At 35.4% G+C, this 27,439-nt stretch overlaps 2 pseudogenes across 1 annotated transcript; both read right to left on the minus strand.

Moving 5' to 3' along the window:
- Positions 1 to 10,900: 10,900 nt before the first annotated feature.
- On the minus strand, positions 10,901 to 12,017 carry LOC147945584 (uncharacterized; annotated as a pseudogene).
- An 11,451-nt stretch (positions 12,018 to 23,468) lies between these two features.
- On the minus strand, positions 23,469 to 23,846 carry LOC104783677 (kxDL motif-containing protein LO9-177 pseudogene; annotated as a pseudogene). The gene is made up of 2 exons (XR_015596271.1): positions 23,668 to 23,846; positions 23,469 to 23,584 (listed from the first exon to the last, which is right to left on the minus strand). The product of XR_015596271.1 is annotated as a kxDL motif-containing protein LO9-177 pseudogene (transcript).
- Positions 23,847 to 27,439: the final 3,593 nt, after the last annotated feature.

Raw genomic sequence — 27,439 nt, forward strand, 5'->3', positions numbered from 1 at the left:
GGAGATTATGGAGACTCTAAAGAATTGTGGGATCAAGGAGCGTTGATGACTCTCATAGTGGATTAAAAATGTAAGAAGAGTGCAAAGAAAATATCCCCAAAGATAAGTGAATTCCCATTATTTTCAAAACCTCTTTTCCATGATTTATTCTGATTATTTGCTTGAGCACAAGCAAAGTCTAAGTTTGGGGGAGTTGATAACATCATTATTTTACCCATTTTAGTTATGGTTTTCATATGCATTTAGGAAGAGTTTGACATGATTTCAAGGCTTTAATGTCTATTATCAAGTATTTTAGCTTTCAAGAAGGTTTAGCAAAAAGGACCAAAAGACAAGAAAAATACGATTCAGGAAAGATTCAGAGCTTTACAGTACGGGATACTTTTGAAGAACTTGCAGAACTCGAATTTCGACGTACTTGGTGTCTATGCAAATCTGGAAAAGTCATCTTTCTCCTCGAAGTCGAATCAAGTCAATCCGTTCACTCACCAGTAAGTTATGTCCGATTTACCGAGACGTGTTATAAACCAACGAGAAGATAAGTTTGAAGCCAAGTGGACTTTAATGACGGCCCGATTAGCAACCATCACGGTGGTCCGGCCCGGAGGAGTCACCACGTCCTAGAACCCTTCTACGGCGCCCCTTGCCATGCACTTAACAAGTAAAGACGTTTCTACCTTTACAAAACCCTAAACCTAGACAAAACCCTATAAATACTCTTCTAAATCTAGGGTTTAGAGTGTGCAATCATTGGAGCAGCCAAGAGACACGACCAGAGGAGCAGCCGACGACCAGAAGCTCTCTCACGTCCCTCTATTTGAAGCTTTGAGATCCACCAACTTTTTCTATTCTATTTGCTTTGTTCTTTGTTTCTAAAGGAAGAAGATCCTACACTTTGTTTGACAATTATTGAAGTAATATCTAAATCCCTTTTCTCTATTTATTCTTTTATGTTTATGAGTTTTTTAAACCTTGCTTTGATGATTCCCTTAAACATGCTAGAGTAGTTTTCTAGTTGGGTTTAAAGGGATAATCAAAGGGGGGAGATGATCTTAGTTTAGGTGGCAATTTTTAGGGTTTGTTAGATTTATATCTTGTTTATTTTATGCTTTAATTCTAAGTCTTTGCTTAATGCTTTAAGTTAGCCTCATGAACTAACTATGATCTAAAGTGTGTGCGCTTTGCCAAAAGCTTGCATGTGTTCTTGACCTAGCTTAGATGTGTGAGGAGTCATAGGAAGCACGCACATACCCCTTACCTATGGAATCTCATGGATTAGAATCGAACCTGATTAAAATGCTTTGATCTATGCGTCGTTGCTTGCACAGTTGAGTCTCAGAGTATAGAGATCTTAGACGGTTAGCTTGTGAACTATAAGTTAACGGTTTATTCGTGTTTCGTAGTCCGAGTTTTAGATAAACAAACCAATCCTAAACTTTCCTAGATAGATAGATCATTGAAACCCTGTGATTCCCCTTCATGCCCAACACTTGTTTTATTATTTTTACTTGCTTTTATTTACGTTTATTGCTTACTACGACCGTGACAACCAAAACCCCCATTTATGTAGTCCTAGCCTTATATCTCTTCCGACGGACTCTCTATACAACAACTCTCTCTCTGTGGAATCAATCCTTAAATACTACTACCGATTAGTTGTGCACTTGCAGCAGTTGTGTGGTCTTTTAAGGTAAAAGATTTGAAGTGATAAAAACCATGCGCATCACTCCACACATCTTACCTTTGAAATTCAAATTTATGTTGAAGTTGTTGTAATTCCTGTTCAACCCGACTACTTCACGTTTGTTGATTTACCTCTTGTACGCTCTTCTCATCAGGTTTGTTGTAATTCCTGTTCAACCCGACTACTTCACGTCTGTTGATTTACTTCAGGCTCTTACGCTACTGGGATGCACAAAATATTAAAAAAAAAATGGCGATTCCATGGGCATAGTCCTCCTCTTGCTCGATGAGAAGCTAACATATAATAATCTCCTTCTCTCTATAATTTAGGTTGAACGTTGAACAATGGCCCCACATTTCACACAACTTTGAACCAACCCTAAAGCTCCGATGCAAGTACGGTGGAGAAGACCAAAGACTCAAATGAATGAAAGTGCAGATGACGCAAGTTATGCTCTCCAAGCATGGTTCCAAGAACCCAAGACTCCAATGCACGTCTTGTGGAGAAGATACTCAAACGCCGTCGCGAGTAGTCAAACACACCATCTCCCGTCGTTCCCAAAATTCCACAATCAAGCAACTTTTTCTTAAATTTATTTTTTGTTAAAACTTTTTCCTAAAGTAATTATGTTTTCCATTTTCCATCGTTTCTTGATCAAAAACTAAGTTTCATATTTTTATAAGTTTTTATACTTTCAATTGCTTACATGTTGTCGCAGCTCCTCATTTTTTGACAAAAATATAATCCAACAAAAACTTAGACATTGGATAATATACAAAAAATTGAACATTAAGATACATTGATGAATCATTTAGAACATTAATTATTTACTTAATATCTACAAAACAAATTTGAACAAACTGAGGACTAGAGAACAAATAAAAACCTAATTAATTAACACAAAACGACCCAAAAAAGTAAAACATGACTCAAGCTTATTAGTAACACAAAACAAAAAGATTGATTTCAAAAATATATTAAAATATGACAATAAAAAATGAAGAAAAATATAAAAATTAAAACATGAGTAGACGTAGACAAAAAAAAAATGCTTACCTTATATAACACTGGTCACACTTTTGTTTAAGTTTAAGTTAATAATTTAACAATAAAAAACATGTCCAAACTAAACTAAAAACATTGATTGAACTATGATAATAACAACGACACACAAATAAATAAACAAAATATATATAAGATTAGAATAAGGGAAAACAACAAAGTATAGCCCAATTAATACAAAAATGCACATAAAATTAACAATCTATAAAATATAACAATAAATAAGAACCCTATCCCATAATTGGTCTCTTCCCTAGTTTAATTACAATAATCAAAAATAGTTAACTCAAATTTTAAAAAAAAAGTACATGGAGGAGGTTTTTTGACTAATCCTAAAGCAGGTTTCGATCTATATAAATCATGAATCATCGAATTCTTTTAGGAAATTTTCAAAATACCAATTTTCTTGTGTTATTTTTCAAAAATACCCTTTTATGTTGTTCATTTTCAAAAATACTCATTTTTATGTATAAAATAACTAAATTATAATCCATAAACTCCAAATACTAAACATTACCCTCTCAAACTAGATTCTAAATGAAAAATAGAGAACCTAAACCGAAAAAAAAAAATTGAAAAATTAATCTAACATATTAAAATTGGGTAAAAGATTGTGAAAATAAAAATATTCAAAAAATGGATATTTTAAAAAAAGATTATCCAAAAAAGATATTTCTAACAAATTCTCAAAATTTTAATTGCTGTGAGTCGTCGTTTTAGGTAAAAAAAATGGTTCAGGACAAATAATTTAAGGGATAACTAGAAAGAGAGTTGTAAAACGTACCAACCTGATACAAACCAAAAACCACACCGAACATGTATCACAAAGATAGGCCGAAAGTATATTCCAAGCTCGGAATCCCAGGGGGCTCTGGTCCATAGAGTAGAATTGAGAATGGATGCAAGGTTTGGCCCAAGGATGACCGGTATTGAAACCAGGCTTGAATCTTTTGAGTGTGAACTCAAATAGATGAAAAAGCATGTGGTTTCTTTGGGTGTTGGGCAGACTGGCCAAAACATGAATGATGAGTTATCAAATTTTAAAATTAAAGACCTGGTTCTACCAAAACTACAGACACCTAAAGTTCCACCAAAAACGCAACAAAACTACTCTGTCACCAGTTCTCCGGTAATGTCTCATTTATGTTAATTTATAGCTGATTTGTCAGAATGTTTAGGTTGAGTTATCTTTATCTTATTTTTCTTCGCTATGTTATACAAGGTAAAGAAATCTGGTGATGTAGAAAAGGATAGTGGTTTGGATGGAGTCCGTAAGAATCTGAATAATGAGTTTGATAAGGCCACTGTTGGTAAAGTTGATCATCTTGATTTCATTGAGAAGTCTCCAGCTGCTACAAAACCACGGACTAACACGAGGAGAAATGTCAAGGAAGCAGAGGCAAAGAAGGCCAAAGAATTAGAGGCAAAGAAGGCAAAAGTAAAAAATGAGAGGAAACAGATGCCGACCGAAGATAATCAGCAAAAGAAAAGAGGTAGGAAATCTAACACAGTGAAGTCGGTGAGGATAAAACTACCTGGTATGAAGCAGAAAGAAGCTGATGCAGTCTTGAAACAAGCTGAAGAGAAAGCCAACGCTGGTGCCGACGAAACAGCTGACGACTCTCATAGTGTATGTGATATGACATACCAGTTTATGGCTGACAACGAACGCCTTGTACCTGAATCTGATGATGATGAGGAGGAAAATATTAGGATTGATAGAATTAAAGCTTTAAGGTTGGAGAGTGTTAAGTTGTCCTCGGATGGGAGTGCATTGAATACACAACAAGATCATCCAACAAGGATTTTCCTTATATTGGAGACAATGGACTAAAGTGCATGAGAAATAATTGTGTACCTTCAGCTGGAATATATGATCCTCTAGCACCAGTTGATGCGGTCAAGTTTCAGAAATTTAAAGAATACATAAAGCCATTCGGGTATGACCTCTTTAAATTCCTAATCACAGCTTTTTAACACCATTTGTGTATATTAACGTGTATTAATCTGTTAGTAATATCCCATTACGCAGGGCAACACCCTAGATTGATTTCTGTAGGGTTCATCACCGAAAGAAAGTACTGGCCAGCGAAGGACCAACATTATTGGTACGACAATGTAAGTTTTACATTATAAATGAGTTATTATTGTCTACGGCATAGTTATGATACAATAACACTTAGTTATTGTTGATGTTGTCTGAGTTTTAGTACGTGAAGGATGAGTTATCGTTCTGTTTTGTCTGAATTTTAGCACATTGAGGAAGATTTATGATGTGCTATGCCTGAGTTATACTATATTATGTCTGGGTTATTGTTGAGTTTTGGCTGAGTTATGCCATAGGTCGGCTGAGTTGTTGTTTTCTACTCTTTTTTTTACAGCACATGTGTGCGTATATGAGACTCCTCAGGGTCATGTACAATCGATATTTCTGCCCATTCCACAACAAACACATTGCATTTATAGACCCGTGGTTCGTCAGTCAGATGGTTTGTGAGTATGATCAGTTCAAGATAAAACTGAAAAGGTTTAAATTCATAGGCAATGGTTATGACGAGTTAGTTAAAGGTTTGCTTCCAAATGATCAACCGACACATATGAACTGGATACAAGATGTGGATCCCCTGTATATTACTCCACAAGTTGGAGGCGATCACTGGGTGGCGCTGGACGTGGATCTGGTTAAGGGGCATATTGATTGCTATGATAGCATCGTGGGATAATTAACCAAACAAAGTGAGAGTAGAATACTGAATGATTGTAGGCCGTTTACGCGGATGATTCCAGCAATGATGAACGATATAGTTCTTGCCACAATTCGTAAACCTAGTTTCAGTCAATTTACCTTCGGAAGGAGGAGTGTCTCCAAGGTCCCTCAAAACGTACAGGTTGGGGACTGTGGCATGTACGCTTTAAAGTTTGTCGAATGTCTAGCTCTTGGTGTAACATTTGATGGCATCTGTAATCAAAATATCTAGGCTATACATGTTAAAATGGGAGCAGAAATCTATGATGAGACACCTGATATGTTGAGTCAGTTTACATAATGCATAATGTTGTCCTTGTTTTTTTTTCGTAGGAGTTATACTTGGATATGTAAACATTTGGATTTCGAATATCATCGTTTCTGGCTGATTTTCAGTTAAGTTACGTCTGGTTTGCTAATATAAACAACGGTGTTATGGCTGATTTATGTATTTCACACGGCTGACTTATGAGTAAATATTAAATAAACATATATGTTACGTTTGAGTTACCAAACATGGTTGATTTATGTACTTCACATGGCTGGCATATATATTATGGTTGAGTTAAGAAACGGTCTTGTTAATAATATTTATCATATATCTTCTCGATATTACAAAAAGTGTTGTTGGGGAAATGCGAACAATAATTATGTGTCTGCTCAAATCCACACACATAATAAATTCGTAAAATCATATTTTTAACAATTTTTTATTCAAAATAATTCAAAATTTTGAATTCAAATTTTCGGAATTTTTTTTTATCAATAATTGACTATATGGCTAAGTTATTGGCTTAGACGGCTGACTTATATGAGATATTTGTATATTAACATTATTATAACTCAAAATTTAAATTTAGAATGAAAATATGTTGATTAACATTATTATAACCAATAAAAAGTAATAATTATATACAAAGAGTGATTTAATTACATTCTGATCAGAATGTGTAAAACATTCAAAACCTATCATTAAGGGGTTAAGGTTTAAGGTGTAGGGTTTAGATGAGTAATATTATGGGTATTCGTAGGCATATCAATTAGGGCCAAAACCCGCGGGCTAGCCCGGCCCGGCCCTGAAAAACATCGGGCTCGGATTTAAATATATATGTCCAAAAAAAACCGGGTCTTTCGGGCTCAGCCCGTTCGGGCTATAGGGTTTTTAGGGCTTAGTCCGATCGGACTCGGGCTGGCCCAAAAAACCCTTAAATAAATATAATTGTACTTTTTGGCTAATATTTTTGTTTGATTGCAATATTTGATTAATGATTTATTGTAAATAAAGTTTAAAACTCTAATCTTAGTTCTCATATTTACTTAATAACCTTACATAATACTTTTAAAATCTTTATCTGTGATATTTTCTATGAATTATATTATTTTTTATTTGGTTAAAGTATAAAAATTTATTTGGTTTAAAATTTTTTATATTAGATTAAGTTGGTTTTAGTGAATATTGATGAGCTATTTAAATTTTGATTGATTTCTTTTATATTGTACCTTTAAACATTGATTTTTAAACATGTTGTAAACTTAGAAGTTTGATTTTTTTTATTCGTAAAATAAGCCCGAAAAAGCACAAAAAGCCCTATAATGCCAAGGGCGGGCCGGACATAGAAATATAGGCTCAGAAATATTTCGGGCTGGACCGGGCCGGGCTCAAATATAAGCTGGCTTTGCGGGTTTCGGGCCGGGCCGGGCCAGGCCAGCCCGACTGACACTCCTACTCATGGTGCCAGTTGTGTTGAAATATTTCTCCAATCGCGACAGAGAGAACGTGAAGGAACTTGAACCACGTAAGAGTGATTTTGTCAACCCATGAACCCACACCAGGGTTTAAAACCGGAATATTTTACCGATCAGTAGCGCAAATGATCGCTTCGACATCTCTAAGAAATTGTCTTGTGACGTGAGGAACCACTTCCATGTTGATAGGAAGATGTAACAGATAGACAGATATATGATTTAGGAGAATATAAAGAGAAACAATATAAATGAAGAATGTGATGGAAGAGAGTCAGACCTATGAATTAGGAGAATATAAAGAGTAAAAATAAGAAAACATAAGGTCTCATCAATTATTAGGTTAACTTATGGTTTCCCGCCAAAATATTGCTTGACGGCTTAGTTATAGTATTTACAGGAAAACGAAAGTCTCGTCGATTCATGTGACGGCTGAGTTATAATGCTTTGTGGCTGAGTTATCACAAGAAATAATCTGAAAGCAAATGGCTGATTTATACGACTAGAAGGCTGAGTTATAGTATTTACGGGAAAACAAAAGGTCTCACTGTTTCAAATGACGGCTGAGTTATAATGCTTTGTGGCTGAGTTATCACAAGAAATAAGCTGAAAGCAAAAGGTTGATTTATATTACTTGACAGCTGAGTTATAGTATTTACGGGAAATCGAAAGGTCTCGTCGATTCATATGACGACTGAGTTATAATGCTTTGTTGCTGAGTTATCACAAGAAATATTCTGAAAGCAAATGGTTTATTTATATTACTTGACGGCTGAGTTAAGTATTTAAGGGAAAACGAAAAGTTTTGTTGATTCATATGACGGCTGAGTTATAATGCTCTTTGGCTGAGTTATTACAAGAAATAATCTAAAAGCAAACGGTTGATTTATATTACTTGATGGCTGAGTTATAATGCTTTGTGGCTGAGTTATCACAAGAAATAATTTGAAAGCGGAAAACAAAAGGTCTTGTCGATTAATATGACGGTTGAGTTATAATGCTTGATTGATGAGTTATTACACAAATAAAACAAATGTATTACAACAATACTACATCGGACAAGTTTTCGCATTGTGCCCAACTTGTTTACATCGAGAACATGCGTGTTGCTTCCTAGGGCGTTTATTTCCAAGGGCAACTTCCAAAGATGATTTAATCCTAATCTTTTTGGGCCTTCCTAGCTAGTTTACAACAATTGGAGGCAAGCACGGTTGATTAGTTACAACTTCAGGAACAGGGACTGCCGTATCTGGAGGCATGATTAAATCAGCGTATCCGATAACCAAATGGACACTCCTAAATTTTGGATCGCATAGGGATATACGAGACACATCCATATGCTTTGCAGTTGTGATTGCATGGATGCATGGTATTATCTCGTGGTCGAAACGAAGGCATGTGCATCTTTTTAGATCCAAATTTACAACATGCAAAGATGTTCCATATGTCACCTGCACACGTACAACATCAATTGTTTGTACATCCATAAGTCTTGTTGCGGTGACACGAGCCTATTAGGGAGAAGAAAAAAAAATGTTATGGCTGAGTTATGAAAATAATTAAAGCTGAGTTATTAAAATTTGGCGACTAACTTATGTAACAATTACATCTAAACTTACATGTAACAATTTCTCAACACCCCGAGTGAGCGTTGTTAGCTACGATTTTGCATCATCTCTCCATTCAGAAAACCATCTGGTCATCATATTTTGTATCGATTCGAGCAGTCAAACTATGCAAAGACTTCTAGCATTTTGACAGTGCTTTGTTCATTGATTCCGCAATATTTTTTGTCATTAAATTATACCTATCACCAGGGAACTGAGCACGTGCCCACATTCGGACATGAGCTCTTTGGAGGTATCCATGTAGTTCGGGATGAAGTGTTTCAATCTCATTGAAAGTCTCATTAAAATCAGCAAGCCTAAAACACCTTGCCGCTTATTTCACCAAAGGGAACATATGTTTTCCTTTGAACTTCACCAAATTGTTCTTATACAAATGGTAAGTGCAAATTCCACGGGAAGCCAACAGATACTCTTCACCAATCGTTTTCCCTATTGAGTTATGTTTGTCGGAGATTATCGCAAGATCTTTATCGTCAAGAATGGCAACTTTGAGTTGTGTAAAAAAACACAACGCCAACACTCATCATTTTCAGGGTCAACAACACCGAAAGCTATTGGGAAAATTTTAAAGTTACCATCCTGAGCTAGGGCTGTTAGAAGTGTCCCTTTGTAACTACCATGGAGAAACGTACCGTCGACAACAACAACTTTGCGCATGAGAGTAAACCCAACAACACTCGCACCAAAAGCAATTAAACATATTTGAATCTTCCTTCATCATCTATTTGAAGACGAGTAACTGTACCCGGATTTTCCTTTCTTAACATGTATAGGTAAGAAGACAATTCGCTAAAACTACTCGCAGAAGTTCCCTGATCGATTTGCCTTGCAAACAACAGCTTCCGATATGACTTCCAATAATCCATCTGTTGACACAAACATATTAATAAATCGGCCATAATTTATAAATAACTCAGCCAAGACAATCATATAAGTCAGCCGTAAAGAATCAATAAGTCAGCCAACATGTATTAATAAATAAGCCAAAATGTATATAACACATCCGTAATGTAAATATAAGTCAACTAGTATGTATTAATAATCAAGCCATAACGTAATGATATGTTAGCCATTATTATCAACTAGGTTTTACCCGTGGTACACCACGGGTTATTATTTTGTTGATATATATACTGTTAACGGTTGTAGGTAGAGTTTTGTAGAAATTCTTGATTCACAAGTTGAGAATATACATTTTACGATTTGTTATTTATGATTTAGGAATGAATGATTGGCATATTCTTATTATGATTCTCAATTGATATTATTGGATTAATAGTGTACATTTAAAGCTACTAAGATCTTACCAAATATGTAATCGTTTATTAAACACAAATTAGATATTTCCTAAGATGTATTCATCTTGAATTAGTTGCTATATTATAGGGATGTGATTAAGATGATATGATAACATAAATTGGGCTATCAATTCTTTTTTTCAAACTCGGTCCTAAAAATTCGGCATGCAAATTAGATATTTCCTAAGATACAATGGGCATTAATTGGCATTAATTGGCATTAATTGGATGTAAATAAGTATGCTATGGATTAAAAACCGGCCCAAAATATTCGGCAATCTTAAGGAGGATCCGGATAATTAAATCGGTTATAATTTTAGTTAAAAACCCGACCCAAAATTGGCAAAAACTGATGACACCCTATTGTATTCCAACAATGTATTTCGAGTTCTATATGTGGATATACTTGTTTGGTTACAAATATCCTAAGACAATTTTAAATATATATCCGTTTATAAAAATTTAAATCACATTATATGCTGAAAAAAAACTAAAATTTTATTAACTTTATGTATTGAATAGTAATTAAAATAATTAAATATAAGATTAATAAAAATGAAAGGAGAATTATATTTTAATCTAACATGTTTATTTAAATTAGATAGATATATTTTAGGAAATTAATATTATCAAATAAAGAAATGATTGTGTTTGGTTGTAAGGATTGTAAAGAATTTAGTTGAGACTTGTTTGGATACAAAGATAAGAGAGGATGGCACAAAAATGTACTTCAAAAATGTTAAGATAGATAAGTCAGCAACATAGTAATTACCTTTATACTAAATTGCTTATTGAAAATGATTCCGACACTTTTAGGTTTAACTTCCAGACCAAGATCACCAAGGACGTCCTTGTACAGAACTGCCAAAACATCAGCTGTTGCTTGTTGGGATCGATTAGAAGGTTCAGTCACAGAACATGTGTGTTCCAGATCGTATATACGAACATAAAAATCCGTCTCATCCCCTTGTGTAGATGCACGAACTCTCCAACGACATCCATCAACCCAGCACTGCATAATCACTATAGTCGGATTTGATGCTGGTATATCAAAATCAAAACCCTCCCTAACCGAAATAAGTTTCACATGTTTCTCCAACTCGTCTTTTCTCATGTATCGTTTTCCTACAGCAATTTTTAGCATTGACAACTGTAACCTTAGAGCCTTCGGGTTCCCAGTTGATCCGGCCATTTCAATGTTATGAGCTCTCCTCTTAGGAGGGAGAGTTGGTGAGTCTTCGTCTTTATACTCAGGCTCGCCCAATACAGAAAAGTTATCATCATCAGATGACGCACCATCGGAGTCGTCGAAAACATCAAATCGGCTTAAAAATTCATCGTATTCTTCTTCCTCATCTGCTTCTTTGACATCTTCTTCTTTTTCGTTTTCCTTTTTCTTGGATCTTGCTATAATCATAACAAGTGCCTTCAAATCCCGCACCGTCCACTTCGTATGTAGATTCTACTTTTGAGTCAGAAATTCTTGGTCGTTTCATCCTTCCTCTAGCTCCACTAATTTCGGTAAACTCTTTCGCCGAAAACTCCACACAGAGACGTAGCTGATCAAGTTTCTATATTCCCAAAAAATATTGCAATTGGCGATCATTGGAGACATAAACTGGTGGGGTATCATGCATTATATGTTTCAGTGCATTGTTCGAGAACATGTAGCTCAGCTTTAGCTCATGGCTTAATGCGTTCAATCCGTAGTCATCAAGAACAAGCTTCACAGGCTTGGCGTCTGTTGTCTCTGCATCTATCTGCACAAATGTACACCCTCTATTGTCGGTGTTAAAAACATATTTGTGTTTCTTTACCCAATTGCCGGAAACAACAATTACCGGAACTGGATCCATGAAAGAAAATGAAGAAGAATGAGAAAAATTAATAAGAATGAGTGTAATTAAGAAGTGAAGAACAAGGAGAAAAACAAGGGGAAGAACAAGGTGAAGAAGAAGGTAAAAAACATGTAAATCCTTCTCTTTTAAACCAGTTGAAGAACAAGAGTCGAAGGAACGACGTTTCGTATTTCCGGAAAAGATGATGACATGGATGATGCGTCCGAAGTGGCAAGTTAGCCACCAAACGAACATGTAAATAAGCCTAATTAAATCAGCCACCAAACAAAATTATAACTCAGTTGCGACATAAATACTATTACATTAGTTAAAAAACAAAAAATGGCTGTCAAATTCAGCCGCTTAATGTCATAACTCAATTGAAAATCTGTCACAGCCATATCGTTTAATAAGTCGGACGTAACTGAATGATATTCTAGTAATTAATCTTTTGCTAATAAGTCAGCCGTAAAATGGCCGAGTTGTCCGATAAGTCAGCTTATGACGGCTGAGTTATAGTGCTTAACCATAATTCAGCCGTAACGACATCTCATAAGTCAGTCATTGTTCATAACTCAGCCAACCGGAGAAAGTTAATTCAGCCGTGTCAAAGTATTAACTCAGCCAAATTTTTGACAACTCAACCATCGGATAAAAACACAACCATAATTACGGCTGAGTTATGCTCTTAACTTAGTCATTTTCTCATAACTCAGCCATATTTTATTAAGTCAGCTGTAACTACTGGCTGAGTTATGCTCTTAAATCAGCTATTTTCTCATAACTCAGCTATTTTTCATAAATCAGCCGCAAAATACCATAACTCAGCTGCCATTACCGCTGTAACACGTTACGGCTGAGTTATTTAATACACGTCAGCGATTTCTGACGTGTCAATGACATTGTTTGTAATTACGTTTTTTTCCTGTAATATGATATTAATAAAAAAATTTGTATGATTCTAGTAATATTACCTAAAATGTATGATATCTGAATAAATCTTTCTAATATATATTAAATAGAGTAATATAGTTGTATAATAAAGTTATTTTTGGGATGTCATTTGAAGAAAAAATAGATAATATATTTTTAAGATCGATGGTATTAAAAATTTTAAAATGCGAGAGTGGAAATAAATCTCAAACGATAGAGCGAATCTATTTACACGTAATTGCATTTTCTTAATTATAAAAATAAAATATAAAATTATTTTTATATCAATTCAATTATTTTTAACATACTTAATTTTAAAAATAATAAATTTGTAATAAGTACAAAGATAACCTTAAGTACTCAGAACAACCTTGTCCTAAGTATGCACAATAATGATGTAAGAAGCATTACATGGAGCTAATATGATCTATGACATATTAATAAATTTCCTATCCTCATCACTTTATTACATAAATTTTTTAATCACCAATGGTCACATAATTAATATCTTGAACTTCAACAAGTAGGAAAAGGAATACCACAAAATCCTAAAGCAGCGTGAGCTTGCGGGGAGGTGACTAATTGCTTGAAAGCTGGGTTTCTAATGAAATCACAAAAACATGGTTGTTGTGCTTTCAGTTTACCGCAACACTCTGCTGAGGGTGGAGTTCCAATAAGTATCGCTGGTACACATCCTGTGATCTCAATATCAGTACAAGGCGGTTTCACGGAATTTTTGACTATAGATGATTTAGTCGTGGCTAGAGATGAAAAGAGGGCTACAACTAGTGTGATGCATACTAGTGTTGTAAACTTCATTGTCTTCATTTTCTTTGTGACTTCAATGCTTTTTCTGTGTTTAAAGAGTGTGTTTGGGATGTTTGGTTTATGTTGTTAGTGGTGTAAAATTATTATATATAGATGAGGAGGATCTGAAATGTGAGATTGTGAAATAAATGTGTGGGATAGGAATATATTTCCTGTCAACAAAATTAATTAGAAAATATCAAAATAGATAAGCAATACCATATAATGTGAGTCAATGTTTGGTTTTTACTATAGTAGTGCTTTTTGGACTTAAATTTAGTATAATAGTTTATGTGTATGATATGAAAGTAGATATGATATATTTGTATATATACTGCATATATGTTTCCATAGGTTTGTAAATATAAAACTAGTAGGGAGCCATTTTTAGATGAGGAGGATCTGAAATGTGAGATTGTGATAAATGTGTGGGATAGGAATATATTTCCTGTCAACAAAATTAATTAGAAAATATCAAAATAGATAAGCAATACCATATAATATGAGTCAATACCATGTAATGTGAGTCAATGTTTGGTGTTTACTATAATAGTGTTTTTGGGCTTAAATTTAGTATAATAGTTTTTGTGTATGATATGAAAGTAGATAAAGTATATTTGTATATATACTACATATATGTTTCCATAGGTTTGTAAATATAAAATTAGTAGGGAACCATTTGTAGATGAGGAGGATTTGAAATGTGAGATTGTGAAATAAATGTGTGGGATAGGAATATATTTCCTGTCAACAAAATTAATTAGAAAATATCAAAATAGATAAGCAATACCATATAATATGAATCAATACCATATAATGTGAGTCAATGTTTGGTTTTTATTATTATAGTGTTTTTTGGACATAAATTTAGTATAATAGTTTATGTGTATGATATGAAAGTAGATATGATATATTTGTATAAATAATGCATATATGTTTCCATAGGTTTCTAAATATAAAACTAGTAGGGAGCCATTTTTAGATGAGGAGGTTCTGAAATGTGAGATTGTGATAAATGTGTGGGATAGGAATATATTTACTGTCAACAAAATTAATTAGAAAATATCAAAAAAGATAAGCAATACCATATAATATGAGTCAATACCATATAATGTGAGTCAATGTTTGGTTTTTACTATAATAGTGTTTTTTGGGCATAAATTTAGTATAATAGTTTGTGTATGATATGAAAGTAGATATGATATATTTGTATATATACTGCTTAAGCTTCCATAGGTTTGTAAATATAAAATTAGTAGGGAGCCAATTTTAGATGAGGAGGATTTAAAATGTGAGTTTGTGAAATAAATGTGTGGGATAGGAATATCAATTAGAAAATATCAAAATAGATAAGCAATACCATATAATATGAGTCAATACCATATAATGTGAGTCAATGTTTGGTTTTTACTATAATAGTGTTTTTTGGACTTAAATTTAGTATAATAGTTTATGTGCATATATATTTCCATTGGTTTGTAAATATAAAATTAGTAGGGAGCCATTTTTAGATGGCCCTACTTTTATTTTAAGTTATATGTATACATGGATCTTTACCTATTGGCTATAAGTGATGTCACTTATTTGTAGAAAGGTAAACTCTTTAGAGATCATTGTATTGATGATTCATATATATATATATACAACATAGTAGAGTCTATCCAATAACAAAGAGATATACACTAAATAGATTTATACATATCTAGAAAGATATATGTATATCTCGTCTAACACTCCCCCACAGACTAAGCGGGAGGTTGAAGAACGCTGAGGCTGTCGCGAAAAGTGAGAAACGGAGGTGACGGTAGTCCTTTGGTGAAGACATCCGCAAACTTCTTGGCCGATGGGACGTGTAGAACACGGATTTGGCCAAGAGAAACCTTCTCCCGAACGAAATGAATATCAATCCCCACATGCTTGGTTCGTTGATGTTGGACCGGATTGGAAGACAAATAGATGGCGGACACATTATCACAACAGACAATGGTTGCGCGGTCCAACGGAATATGCATTTCCAAGAGAAGGGTTTGTAACCAAGTAGCCTCAGAAACAGCATTGGCAACGCCACGATACTCGGCTTCAGCACTCGAACGAGAGACCGTGTGTTGGCGTTTAGAAGATCAAGAAATCATGTTGTCACCGAGAAAGACACAATAACCAGAGGTCGAGCGACGAGTAGACGGAAAACCAGCCCAATCAGCATCAGAATAAGCAACGCGACAAGTGAAGGAGGACTTTGAGATGAGACGAATAGTCCCTTTGATATAGTGTAGAATGCGCTTTAGCGCATTGAGATGAGACTCCCTAGGATCATGCATAAACAAGCAGACATGTTGGACGGCAAACGCAATGTCCGGACGCGAGAAGGTCAGATACAGAAGTGCACCCGCTAAACTCCGATACAACGTTGGGTCAGAAATCGGCGGTCCATCAGCATCATCAAGCTTTGTCTTCGTATCAGCCAGTGTGAGACAAAGATTGCAGCCTGTCATCCCTGCGCGATGGAGAATCTCAGCTTCATAATTCTGTTGATTGAGAAACAAACCCTTGGAGTCGCGCTGAACAGAGATGCCAAGGAAGTGATGGAGATGACCGAGATCGAACATGTCAAACTCTGAGCTTAACTTGGCAATGATCCATTGTGGAAGACGAGTCGTGGATGTCGTGAGAACAATATAATCGACATAAAGTAGTAAATAAGCATAAGACGAGCCATGCTGAAGAATAAACAGTGATGCATCAGATTTACTTTGTTTGAAATTGATGGTGTGAGCAAAGGTTGCAAATCGGTTGTACCATGCCTGTGTGGCTTGGTTAAGTCCGTAGAGTAATCGCTGAAGAAGACACGCATGATCAGGCTTAGAAGGATCAACAAAACCAGGGGGCTGATGCATATACATGGTTTCCTCGAGATCATCGTATAAGAATGCATTCTTAACATCAAGTTGGTGAAGTGGCCAGTCACGAGAGGTGGCAACACTGAGGACGGTGCGAATGGTTGTGGGTTTGACCACAGGACTGAATGTCTCGTCACAGTCAATGTCAGGTGATTGAGATTTGCCGTTTGCCACGAGACGAGCGTTGTAACGAGCAAGAGTGTCATCGGCCTTAAACTTGTGCCTAAATAACCATATAGAACGAATAATGTTAGTAGCTTTGGGTCTGGGAACAAGTCTCCACGTTTTACGTTTAACAAGAGCATCATACTCCTCATTTACTGCCGGATTCCATAAGGATCCTTAAGAGCCTGCACATGCGACAATAGTAATGGAGAAATTTTGGCATCAGAGTGAAGACACAACGGAGTTTGTGGTTTAAAGATACAACTTTTACTGCAAGTGACCATAGGATGAGAGGGCTGAGAGGGAAGCGAAGGAGGGGCAGATTGTAATGGAGGTAAGGGTGGTGGTAGTGTTTGGGAGGTAGGAGGGGAGATATGAGGAATAGAAGGTAAAAAAGATGGAAGAGCTGAACTTACAGGAGGAGCCAAAGCAGTGGAGAATGGAAAAGAAGCCTCATGGAACGTGACATGACGGGAGAGTATGATTTTGCAGGTTGTCAAGTCGAGGCAGCGGTAGCCGCGATGGTCCGTGGGATAGCCAAGAAACGCACAAGGAGTCGAACGCGGAGATAACTTGTGTGGTGCAGTTGGTAAAAGATTCGGAAAGCATAAGCAACCAAATGTCTTGAGGTCATTGTACCTTGGCTCCGTCTTGAAGAGTTTGGTATGAGGTACGGTATTTGCAATGGCAGATGATGGAAGTATGTTGAGAAGATAAGTGGCAGCATTGAGAGCTTCGACCCAGTATGTGAGAGGCATGGATGCTTGAATGAGGACGGTCAGGACCAAGTTGTTGATGGTACGTAGCATACGTTCCGCTCTTCCATTTTGCTGAGACGTATGATGGCAGGAGAAGCGGAAAGTGGTGCCTTTGGAGGCCAAGTAGTTCTTGAAATCGTGATTGTCATACTCTCCCCCATTGTCACATTGTAGAGCTTTGATGGTGCAGTTAAATTGGGTCTGCACATAGTTAGAAAACTGAACATATTTTGAAAAAGTATCACTCTTACTGTAGACGACGGAGTGAACGAATAGAGTGGTCCAGAACTGTTACATCGGAGCAGATTGGTCCGAGTTGGTAGATCCTTGATAGTAAAACCAAAAGGGTCAAATTCAAGAGAGCAAAAATTGTTAGTAACAAATTTGGGAACAGAAATGAGATTTTTGATAAATGAAGGACAAACAAGAACATTTCAAAGATGAAAGAGACGAGAGGAAGAGGGTAGAATTCCATGACCCATCGTTGTGACAGGAGCAAGGGAACCGTTTACAACAATAATTGAGGGTAAGAAACTCGAATTAGACGTAGAACGAAGAGTACCTGGATGTGAGGTGATGTGGTTTTTAGCTCCAGAATCCATAATCCATGGTGTGTTGTACGATTCCTCAAGTGCATTGTGTTAAATGCGTGAGTGATGTAGGTGGGAAGGTACGTAGGAGACGACATTAATGATGGAGGAGCGTGGATCATGTAGGCTTCATTAGAGGGCCGAGGAGGAGGTCCAAGAAGGCTTGGTCGCGTAGCATTGTTGTTATGGGCCTGAAAATTTTGATTAGAGCTCATAGGGAGAGTAGGGTTAGGGTACACCATCGCACTAGGAGTGGAAAAATAGGGTGGTGTCCATGGTGAGCCACCGAGTTTCCATGGTGGCGAAAAATACGCTGGTGGCCAGCTGTTGTTGTATCGCCCGCAACCACGGTTGTTTCGACCGCCGCGACCACGCCCATGGCCACGGTTGTTGTTGTTGTTGTAGTCGTAGTTGTTGTTGGAGCCAGTGTTGGTTGTGTTGAAGTCGATGTGGTTGTTGTGGGTGTTGCTGTTGGAGGGACGGTGAGGTTGATCAGAGGCCGTGTAGAAAAGAGCCGGTGCAGAGGAATTGTTGGTGGAGACTGGCGTGGTTTGGAGCTGTTTGGAGAGTCATTTTTCCTCAATGGTCAACATTGAACGAGCATCGAGAAAGACTGGGAAAGGTGTATTATGTTTAATAACATTGATAATGTTATCAAACTTGTCAAAGAAACCCTTGAGAAGATGCAAAACCAGTGCTTGGTCGGAGACAGGGGAGTCGAGATTTGTAAGGAGATCGGAGATTGTTTTAAGCTTCTGACAGTAGGTGTGAACAGAGAAGTCGCCGATGACAATAGTTCAAAGCTCGTTTTCAAGTTCGAGTGCACGAGCTTCCTTGTTATCACGGAAGAGACCTTCGATCGAGAGCCACAAGTCACGAGCCGTGGCCTTGATTTTGAGAACCGTATCAAGAATACATTCAGATATGGTACCATAGATCCACATCTTAACTAATCCATCATGTTCCTACCATGTTTTAGCAGTTTCCGGAGTTGATACCGATGTGCCATCAAGGTGACCGAGAACACCGAAACACGTGCAGTGAGTCTCAAAAAGTTCTCGCAAGGCTTGATAGTTGAGCTTGGTCATTACAAGGGTGATGGGGATGTATGCTTTGATTTGAGAGATAGAGATCATTGGAAGAGGGTGGAGGAAGAAGAAGAAGAAGCAGAAGAAGAAAACAAGGAATAGAGCGTCTGATACATAAAGCGTATTAGAAAACAAGGAGAGGATCGATCGCCAACTTAAAAGCGTCTGATACCATGTAGAAAGGTAAACTTCGTAGATATCATTGTATTGATGATTCACATATATATACAACATACTAGAGTCTATCCAATCACAAAGAGACATACAATAAATAGATTTATACATATCTAGAAAGATATATGTATATCTTAATGTAGAAAGGTAAACTCCGTAGAGATCATTGTATTGATGATTCACATATATATACAACATAGTAGAGTCTATCCAATCACAAAGAGATATACACTAAATAGATTTATGCATATCTAGAAAGGTATATGTATATCTCGTCTAACATTATTAGCATTGTTTGCTAACGAACTGCTCTAATAGTTACTAATCAACAAAGCGGCTGGAGAAAGAGGTTGGAAATCTTGGTTAGAGAAAGATTTTGGAAAAGGTGGGTAAAAGCTTAGTGGTTGCAAACACTAAGTTTAATCACTTTGAGAAACCAACGTTCGGTGATGTACTTATGTATAAAAGTTGTATAGTTTTAATTTTGGCATTTTTTTTTTTGGCATTTGATTCCTTTTTTTATACACACTAGTAGTTGAGAAAATAGCTGTAGATGTGTTCAAAGCTTTTAAAATAAAATTAAATTTAACAAAGAATATATATATATAATCTTTTTCGTAAGTAAAAACAATATATATCTTATATAAAAAGTAATCATTTTTCTTGTAAAATTAACAACTCAAAATTAAAATAAGTAAATAATATTAGAATTTCAAATTTTATGAAATATATATATGCATAGTTTCCTTACAATGATCTTTACTAAATTTTAAAGCTGTTTAAATTTTTTTTATGCCTTTTAATATTTTTAAAACTGTTAAAAACAACACTTTTGTTTTACATTTGAAAGTTTACATAGGTTTTTTTAATAAAGATTTTAAATAAAATTAGGTTTTCTTTTCTCTATTTTACTTTTATATAAAACCATGGTGGATTTTGAATTTTTACATTTTTATTTTTAAAATTTTTAATAAATTTAGAATTGACATATGTCAACATCTGAATGATACAATTGATAGGTGTCACGATCTTGTTAATGAGTAACTTTTACATCAAGTTTTATATAATAAGATATTTTTTTAAATCTATTATATAAAAATAGAATATTTATTTTTGACATGTTTCGTAATCTCATATCAAACTAACACATGTCAACATCTTAAATTGATTATTTACACATGTCGCGATCATGTTAACGAATAACATTGAAAACCAAACTTTACATAAGAAACAGTTTTTTTTCTTTTCTAAAATTTTCTCGTTAGTGTTTTTTTCTAAAATTATCTTGACACGTGTCAAAATCTTATCGATAAACTTATATGTCATTATCACACTAACGACTAACTTTGAAAAGCAATTTTAATATGTAAATTGTAAATATTGCTTTTCTATTTCAATTTTTTTTGACAAGTGTCAAAATCTTATTGATAGACTTGACACTTGTTGCAATCATGTTAATGTGTAACTTTGAAACCAAACTTTATATATATCTTATTATATAAATACAAAAAAGTCCAGTAAATTGTAACACCCACGAACCGGAATCCCGATTTGGGAGGTGCGTAGATCGATGCACCATGTGCATCGGTTGATGCAAGGTTGGTTTTCGCGAGACGATTAAAGTTAAACGCTCGTTTTGTTGCGTTTTTGTTTTGGAAAAAACCAAGGAGTCGAGTTTAAAAGGATACTTCGACGTCCTTTGTCGAGTTAAGCCGTTTTTAAGAGAAAATTAGAGAGAAAAGTGTTCTCAAGATTCCTTGTGAGTTTCTAGAGTTTTGTGGCTGATCTTAGGAGATCTGAGTCTGGGATCGTGATAAAAGTGTGCTAAGAGAGTGTTATTGTTGTCTTGTTTGTCAGAATCTTCTTTTTGCAAAGGTGAATGCATGAACATGGCTGATCTAAACTTGAGATTTTCTGATTTTCGTGTTTATGTGTTATGTGGTTGATTCCTTGTTTTGTTGGAGTGGTTTCCTAGTCCTTGAGGACTTTTGAGAGTCCTTTTGTGGCGTTGGATCGAGTTTGATGTGTTTAGGAACGGAGATCTGGCGAGGAGCTTTGAGGAGAACTGTAACAACTCGTCCCATGGACCCCACTAGCCCCCCCCCCCCCCCCCCCCCCCCGCTAGTGTGCCTCCATAGGCCCCAAGCTGGCCTTGCAGGGCATCGATCCTAATCCCTCACTGTGGATATCCAAATCCACCAGTAGGTTATTGGTGACAGCTTGTCCTGTGGGAAGGTTGTCAAAGGGTGGGGACCAGGGTTTGAGGAATGTCTGGCGCACTAATAACCTACTGGTGGATTTCGATATCCAGAGTGAGAGGTTAGGATCGATGCCCTACAGGGCCAGCTTGGGGTTCGTTGGGACGGCTAGCGGGGGCTAGTGGGGTCCGCGGGACGGGTTGTCACAAGAACGATGCTCGACATCTGCATCGATCGATGCTAGGCATTTGAGTCGATCGGTATCTACGTCGATCGATGCACGAGCTGCCCGATAAAACCTTCGAGCAACGATCGATGCCATGTGAAGGTGTCGATCGATGTAATTTGGAATTTCGCAAAATGTCGAGCATTCATCGGTCGATGTAGAGTTGGTGTCGGTCGATGCTTGTTTGGCATCGGTCGACGCAACCTTTTCAAGGTGCGGCTGGTGTCTGCTTTACCTGGTTTGATTGTTTTATTGTTGTTTGTTGGTTGGAGTTATCTCAATTGCTTGTGTGTATAGAGGAGTAGATGAGAGCATTGCCTCACTGAATGTTTATGATAATACTCACGCATCTCTTATGTGTTGTGGCGTATGTAAAGGGAAAATGTGATCGTGGAATCAAACCGATGAAGAGGAGGATATATGGCTATTGTTATGTTGCTAGAGTTGAGTCATTAGAATGTCGCTAGGTTGCTGGTTTAATGCTTTATGATTTGGTTGAATTATTATTGTTATTGGTTAATTAATTATTGGTTTGTTGGTTATTGGTTTAATGGTATCGTTTGGTTATTTCTGCTGTTTGGTTTGAATGTGGATAGGTGGTTAGTGATTACGGGATCACTAGTTTAATATTATTATATATATAAAAAATGTGTTAGGTCGTTTCAAAAATATTAGGAATTAGTTTTAATTTTTGTTTTCAAAAATTAGTTATAAATTTTTGGTATGTATAAATAATTATTTGTTGTTCCTTATGTATAGATTTTAATTTCATGATAGGTTTAGAACTTTTAAATTTTATAATTTTAAAATATTTAAGTTAATTTGAAAATTGACATGTGTCAACATCTTATTGATACAACTGACACATGTCAAGATCTTATTAAAGTAACTTTGGAACAAAACTTTATATAATAAGATACAATTTAATTATTACAATATTATCAATCAAACTAATACCCAACTGCTCTCTTTAATTGTACTATATTTTTTCTCTGTTATCTTTAACCGCTTTCTTTTGAATCGTTTTCTGTAGAATTATTCATAATTTTTTAACTACCTCGTTTAAACGTGGTGACCAATCAAAACTCACAGTATTGTATCTTCATAATCTTGATTAATATAAGTCAAATAATTTTTTCTCATTTCCTTCATCGAAGAAGAGAGAATCTTTTATTTAAAGAAATTTTGAAATGAATTTTGTTTAAATTATTAGTATTATGAAAGCTATGATGCAATTTGTTTTTCTTAAATTCGTATGGGGATCCAAATTTCGATGGTCCGGTTATCAACAACTATATTTTCCCCCGTTTCTGATGCATTAACTTAAAAGCAACAAAAGGACTCCAACGATTTTTAGAAAAGAGAGCTTGAAAGAAAAATCTAGTCGAATCCAATGAAAAAGTAGTAAATCCCAAGCTCGAAGTAGCTTAAAATGGGAACTGATGGAGTCTTCAAATTCAATGTATTTATTTTCATGAACGTATATTTGTATCACGATGTAAATAGGTCTTCAAAAGTTATATAGATGTATGGCACTTCCAATCTGAAATTTATTGTATGAAGTTATCTATCACTCCATACATTAACAGAGAACATATCTAAGAACACATCAAGTAATTTACATGCCTATCCAGGAAAAAAAAGCATTACTGAGGCAACTCGAGATCAGGCCTTCGATCAAACGCATCACTAGTAGAATCATCTGGAAATGCGTCTGGATATGTAGCAAGAATCTTACTTTTGATGCTCCTAAAAACAAAAAAAAAAGGACTCATGAGCATAGATCAGAACTGTAAAACGGATACAGCATCATAAGAAGAAGGGGAGCATACCTTAGTTTCAAGAAAATGTAATCGAGGTCTGCTTTCATTGATTTCAAAAGACGGGTGTTTCTAGCGAATTCCAACGATACATCAGCAAAGCAATTCTCTGCAAATTCATTGTAGTATGCAAGAACCGCATTGCTATCTTGTAACCTCCCTAATCTACCAAAATTTGCACACAAGACCATCATCACACAACTAATGTACTGAGTTCTTCAATCGGACTTCGACATTCGATTAATGCTTTTTTTATTTAACTGTTTTCTACGATTTGGTGTGAGGGAGTGATGGGCTTAATGATGGGCTTATTATGGTTATGTATAGGTCTGGCCGCTAAGGGGATCTTTACTGGGAGTAATGGTGAACAATTCTCAAAAAATGAAAAAAATAAAAACAAATTATTTTTTTACAAATTTTCTTTTTTTATATTTATTCTTTAATATCTGTTCTAGTGAATAAATAACATCTGTCTTATTTGTTGCGAGAATTGTTTCTCAAATTTCTCTTAGAAGAATCGATTCTCCTTCTTTTCTCTTCTCTCTCTTCTTTTTAATATTTTTTAAAAAAGAGTATCTGTAAGAGAATTTCCTAGTGAAGATAATCTAATACCGTTACCGTATTTGACCCATTACTTGGCTCGTACCCGTCCCAAAAAAGGATACCCGCAGCTTTAGGATCAAGTGAAGAGTATTATAACTATATTACCCATTAGTAAGGGACGTGTATAGGGTATTAGTTTAGTTTTCAATACCCTTCCCGTTACTTGTCCTTTTACCCCTTTTGTTACCCGACCCGTTAATATCTTTTAATATTTGTATTATTATTATTTATTATTTATTTATATATATTATAGAGTTAAAGTTAAAGCCTATTATCCTAACTGAAATGATATATACGACACCCAATTGAATTAATATATTATTTTTATTTTAAAGTTTGTAATTTTATAATTTTTGGAATTATATGTTTCATACATTTATGTTACTGGATACTCGTTTTCTGGATAAAAGTAAAGGGTCATCTATTTTTTATCGGATACCCGTTATTTAAGGTTCGAGTATGAGTAATTTTTTTATATTACACGTTAGGGTTGTGTGGAGTAAAGGGTATGAAAAAAATTCAAGGGTACCCACCCCGTACCCAGCCCTAGTTATGTATATCTTTCTCATATTGATGGTTAATAACTTAATATAAATCTTTCTCATATTGATGGTTATGTATGCTTGTAACAAGATAATTTTTTTATTGCACCATCAAAAGAAAAAACTATAACATAATAATAATCCTAGTCATTACATAGTAATTATTTTATAGATATAATGAGGTTTTCAACAAATAGGGAAAGGAATATTACAAGTTTTGTAGGTTTTGCGAGCATTTGGAGAATTAAATAGAACCTGTGACCATTCGCCTTTTATGAATTGACATAAACACTGTTGGTATTCTACCATTACTTGACAGCAATGTGCGACTGGTTGGATTAAAGGATTGGTCAACGGTAGAAAACATGGTACAATAACATTCATCACAATGCATTGTAGTTTCTCTTCGATCGGATTCGGACCTTCAACTATTGTGGTGGCTCTGATCAACGTTGGAGACAGTTGGATTACTATCACCAGTACGAGCATTACCAATGTTGTAAATGTAGAAGATATAACAATGGGCCTCGACACAACCTCAACAAAGGCCCAAATCCAGTCAAGCCCACACGTTTAAATACAACAGAAGAAAACATTGAAGACAACATCTCACCTTGTCGCAGTCATGCCTGCAAGCACGAAGACCGTTCATACGAAGGTGAAAACGACGTCTCCAGACAAGACCAACTGCTCTAATAAGAACAAATATGCACCTCTGCAATCTCTGCAAAACACAGAGGATGACTCACCCTAGACAGCTGTATATTCTAGATTGTTCTCAAGTAGTGTATATAAGAAACTGTAAACACTCAAAAACATTATTATCGAAAACACAAGTTTACAAGACAAATTCACCTTTGTTCTCTCTGTTCTTTCATGGTATCAGAGCCATTCTAAGCTCTAACAGGCATTCTAATGGCTTCCTCATACCCGTTTCCAGACAATGTCCATGTCTCGAGTTCTGTCACTCTGAAACTCAACGACAGCAACTACTTCATGTCTTGCACTTTTCTTTTTTTTTCTTTTTTTTTTTTTCAACCAAACATTAATAAATTAAAATAAAACTCCAAGATTGGTTGACCAAACAGGAGGAAAAGAGTTTACAAAAGATGATTCAGAGATTAGAGATCTTGAAGATCGAGCAAGAAAATCTGCCATTACGTTGACCTCTCGTGGTATCCTGACTAGGTTGAAGGAAGGGTAAGAAGTACGGAGCAAAGCAAAGTCCTCCAGCCGAGAAAGCGGGCCAATCGTCCGGCGTCTGCACCATCGCAACCAACTCTGCACAGTCCGTCTCGAAAGTCTGGCAACCAACTCCCGCCTCCAGTAAGGAAGCCATAGCCCAGATCAGTGCTTGTAATTCCGCATGTAAGGGAGAAAGGCTTCTTCGTTGACTCTGTGCTCCCAAAAGAAGCGTTGTATCTTCTCCACTACAGCACCACCAGCCCAGACCCTGAAAAAGATCCGTAAATTTCCAAGAGCCATCAACCAAACAACGGGGAAAGGGACCTCTCTCCTCCATTGAAGGCGGAGACTCCAGATAATGCGCCGAGTAAGATTTGGCCTCCTCCCACAATAATTTATCATTCGCCGCTTGATTCAAGATTTTCGTTGGCTCTAACTCGATACCTTGGAAAACTTTTTTGTTCCTATCTTTCCAAATCGACCATATAATCCAAGAAAGACGAAAGGCTATATCTGGAACTCGAGATATCCGTCTCGCACTTTTCTTTTCACTCCATTTTTTTTTTTTTTTCGTTGTAAGAATATTGAGACTGGTTTCGTTTTTTTTAATTGATGGTAAAAGTGATTATATAGAGATGGAAACGTAAATGCATATCATGTTTCTGTGGTGGCAATGTGGCATGTGTTGATTTTGTATAATAATTTATATATTTTATTAAGATTACCTAAATAACTAGAGTCAAAAGATTTAAATTGCTTTGGCACTCTATACATATATGCATATGTGCACTTTATCATGAACTGATTTATGGAGATTCACTTTAAGATGTTATCTATATCTTTAAATATGTTGTGCTAAAAGGATAATTTAAATGATTCCGAGAATATAAATAAATTGATATATATATATTTGATATCTGATTTTTAGTGTTTGGGATATTTTCTTTTGTAAAATTTTAGAGGTATTTATAAAATAATTATATATCCCTAAATCTTAAGGGAATTTTTGAAAATGTCTCTTTTTCCATATCATTTTCTAAAAAAACATTATCCTAAATGCTTCTCAAATTTTTAAATATACTCAAATAAGAGTGTAACCTTATCAAAGCATACACAAACTCTCTCTTATAAGTGTAAATTTTTTTATAAATATCCTATAAATACCGTATAACTACTTTCTAAAAACCATATAAAAATATTGTGAAACCTTCTAAATTACATTGTAAAACTTTAAAAAAACTTAATAAGACTTTGCAAAAAAATTGATCTAGTCTCCAATTAATCGTTATCATCAAGAAGTACATTCTAAATCTTATAAAAATTTATAAACTTTTTAGACTTTAGATGGAGACTCCAAATAACCGTTATCATCAAGAAGTACTTTTTAATCTTTCTAAAACTTGATAAACTTTTAAAATTTAATTAGTGATATTTTTGAAAATGAACAATAAATG

Source organism: Camelina sativa, chromosome 4 (assembly GCF_030686135.1).
Source record: "Camelina sativa cultivar CO46 ecotype springtype chromosome 4, ASM3068613v1".
NCBI lineage: Eukaryota > Viridiplantae > Streptophyta > Magnoliopsida > Brassicales > Brassicaceae > Camelina > Camelina sativa.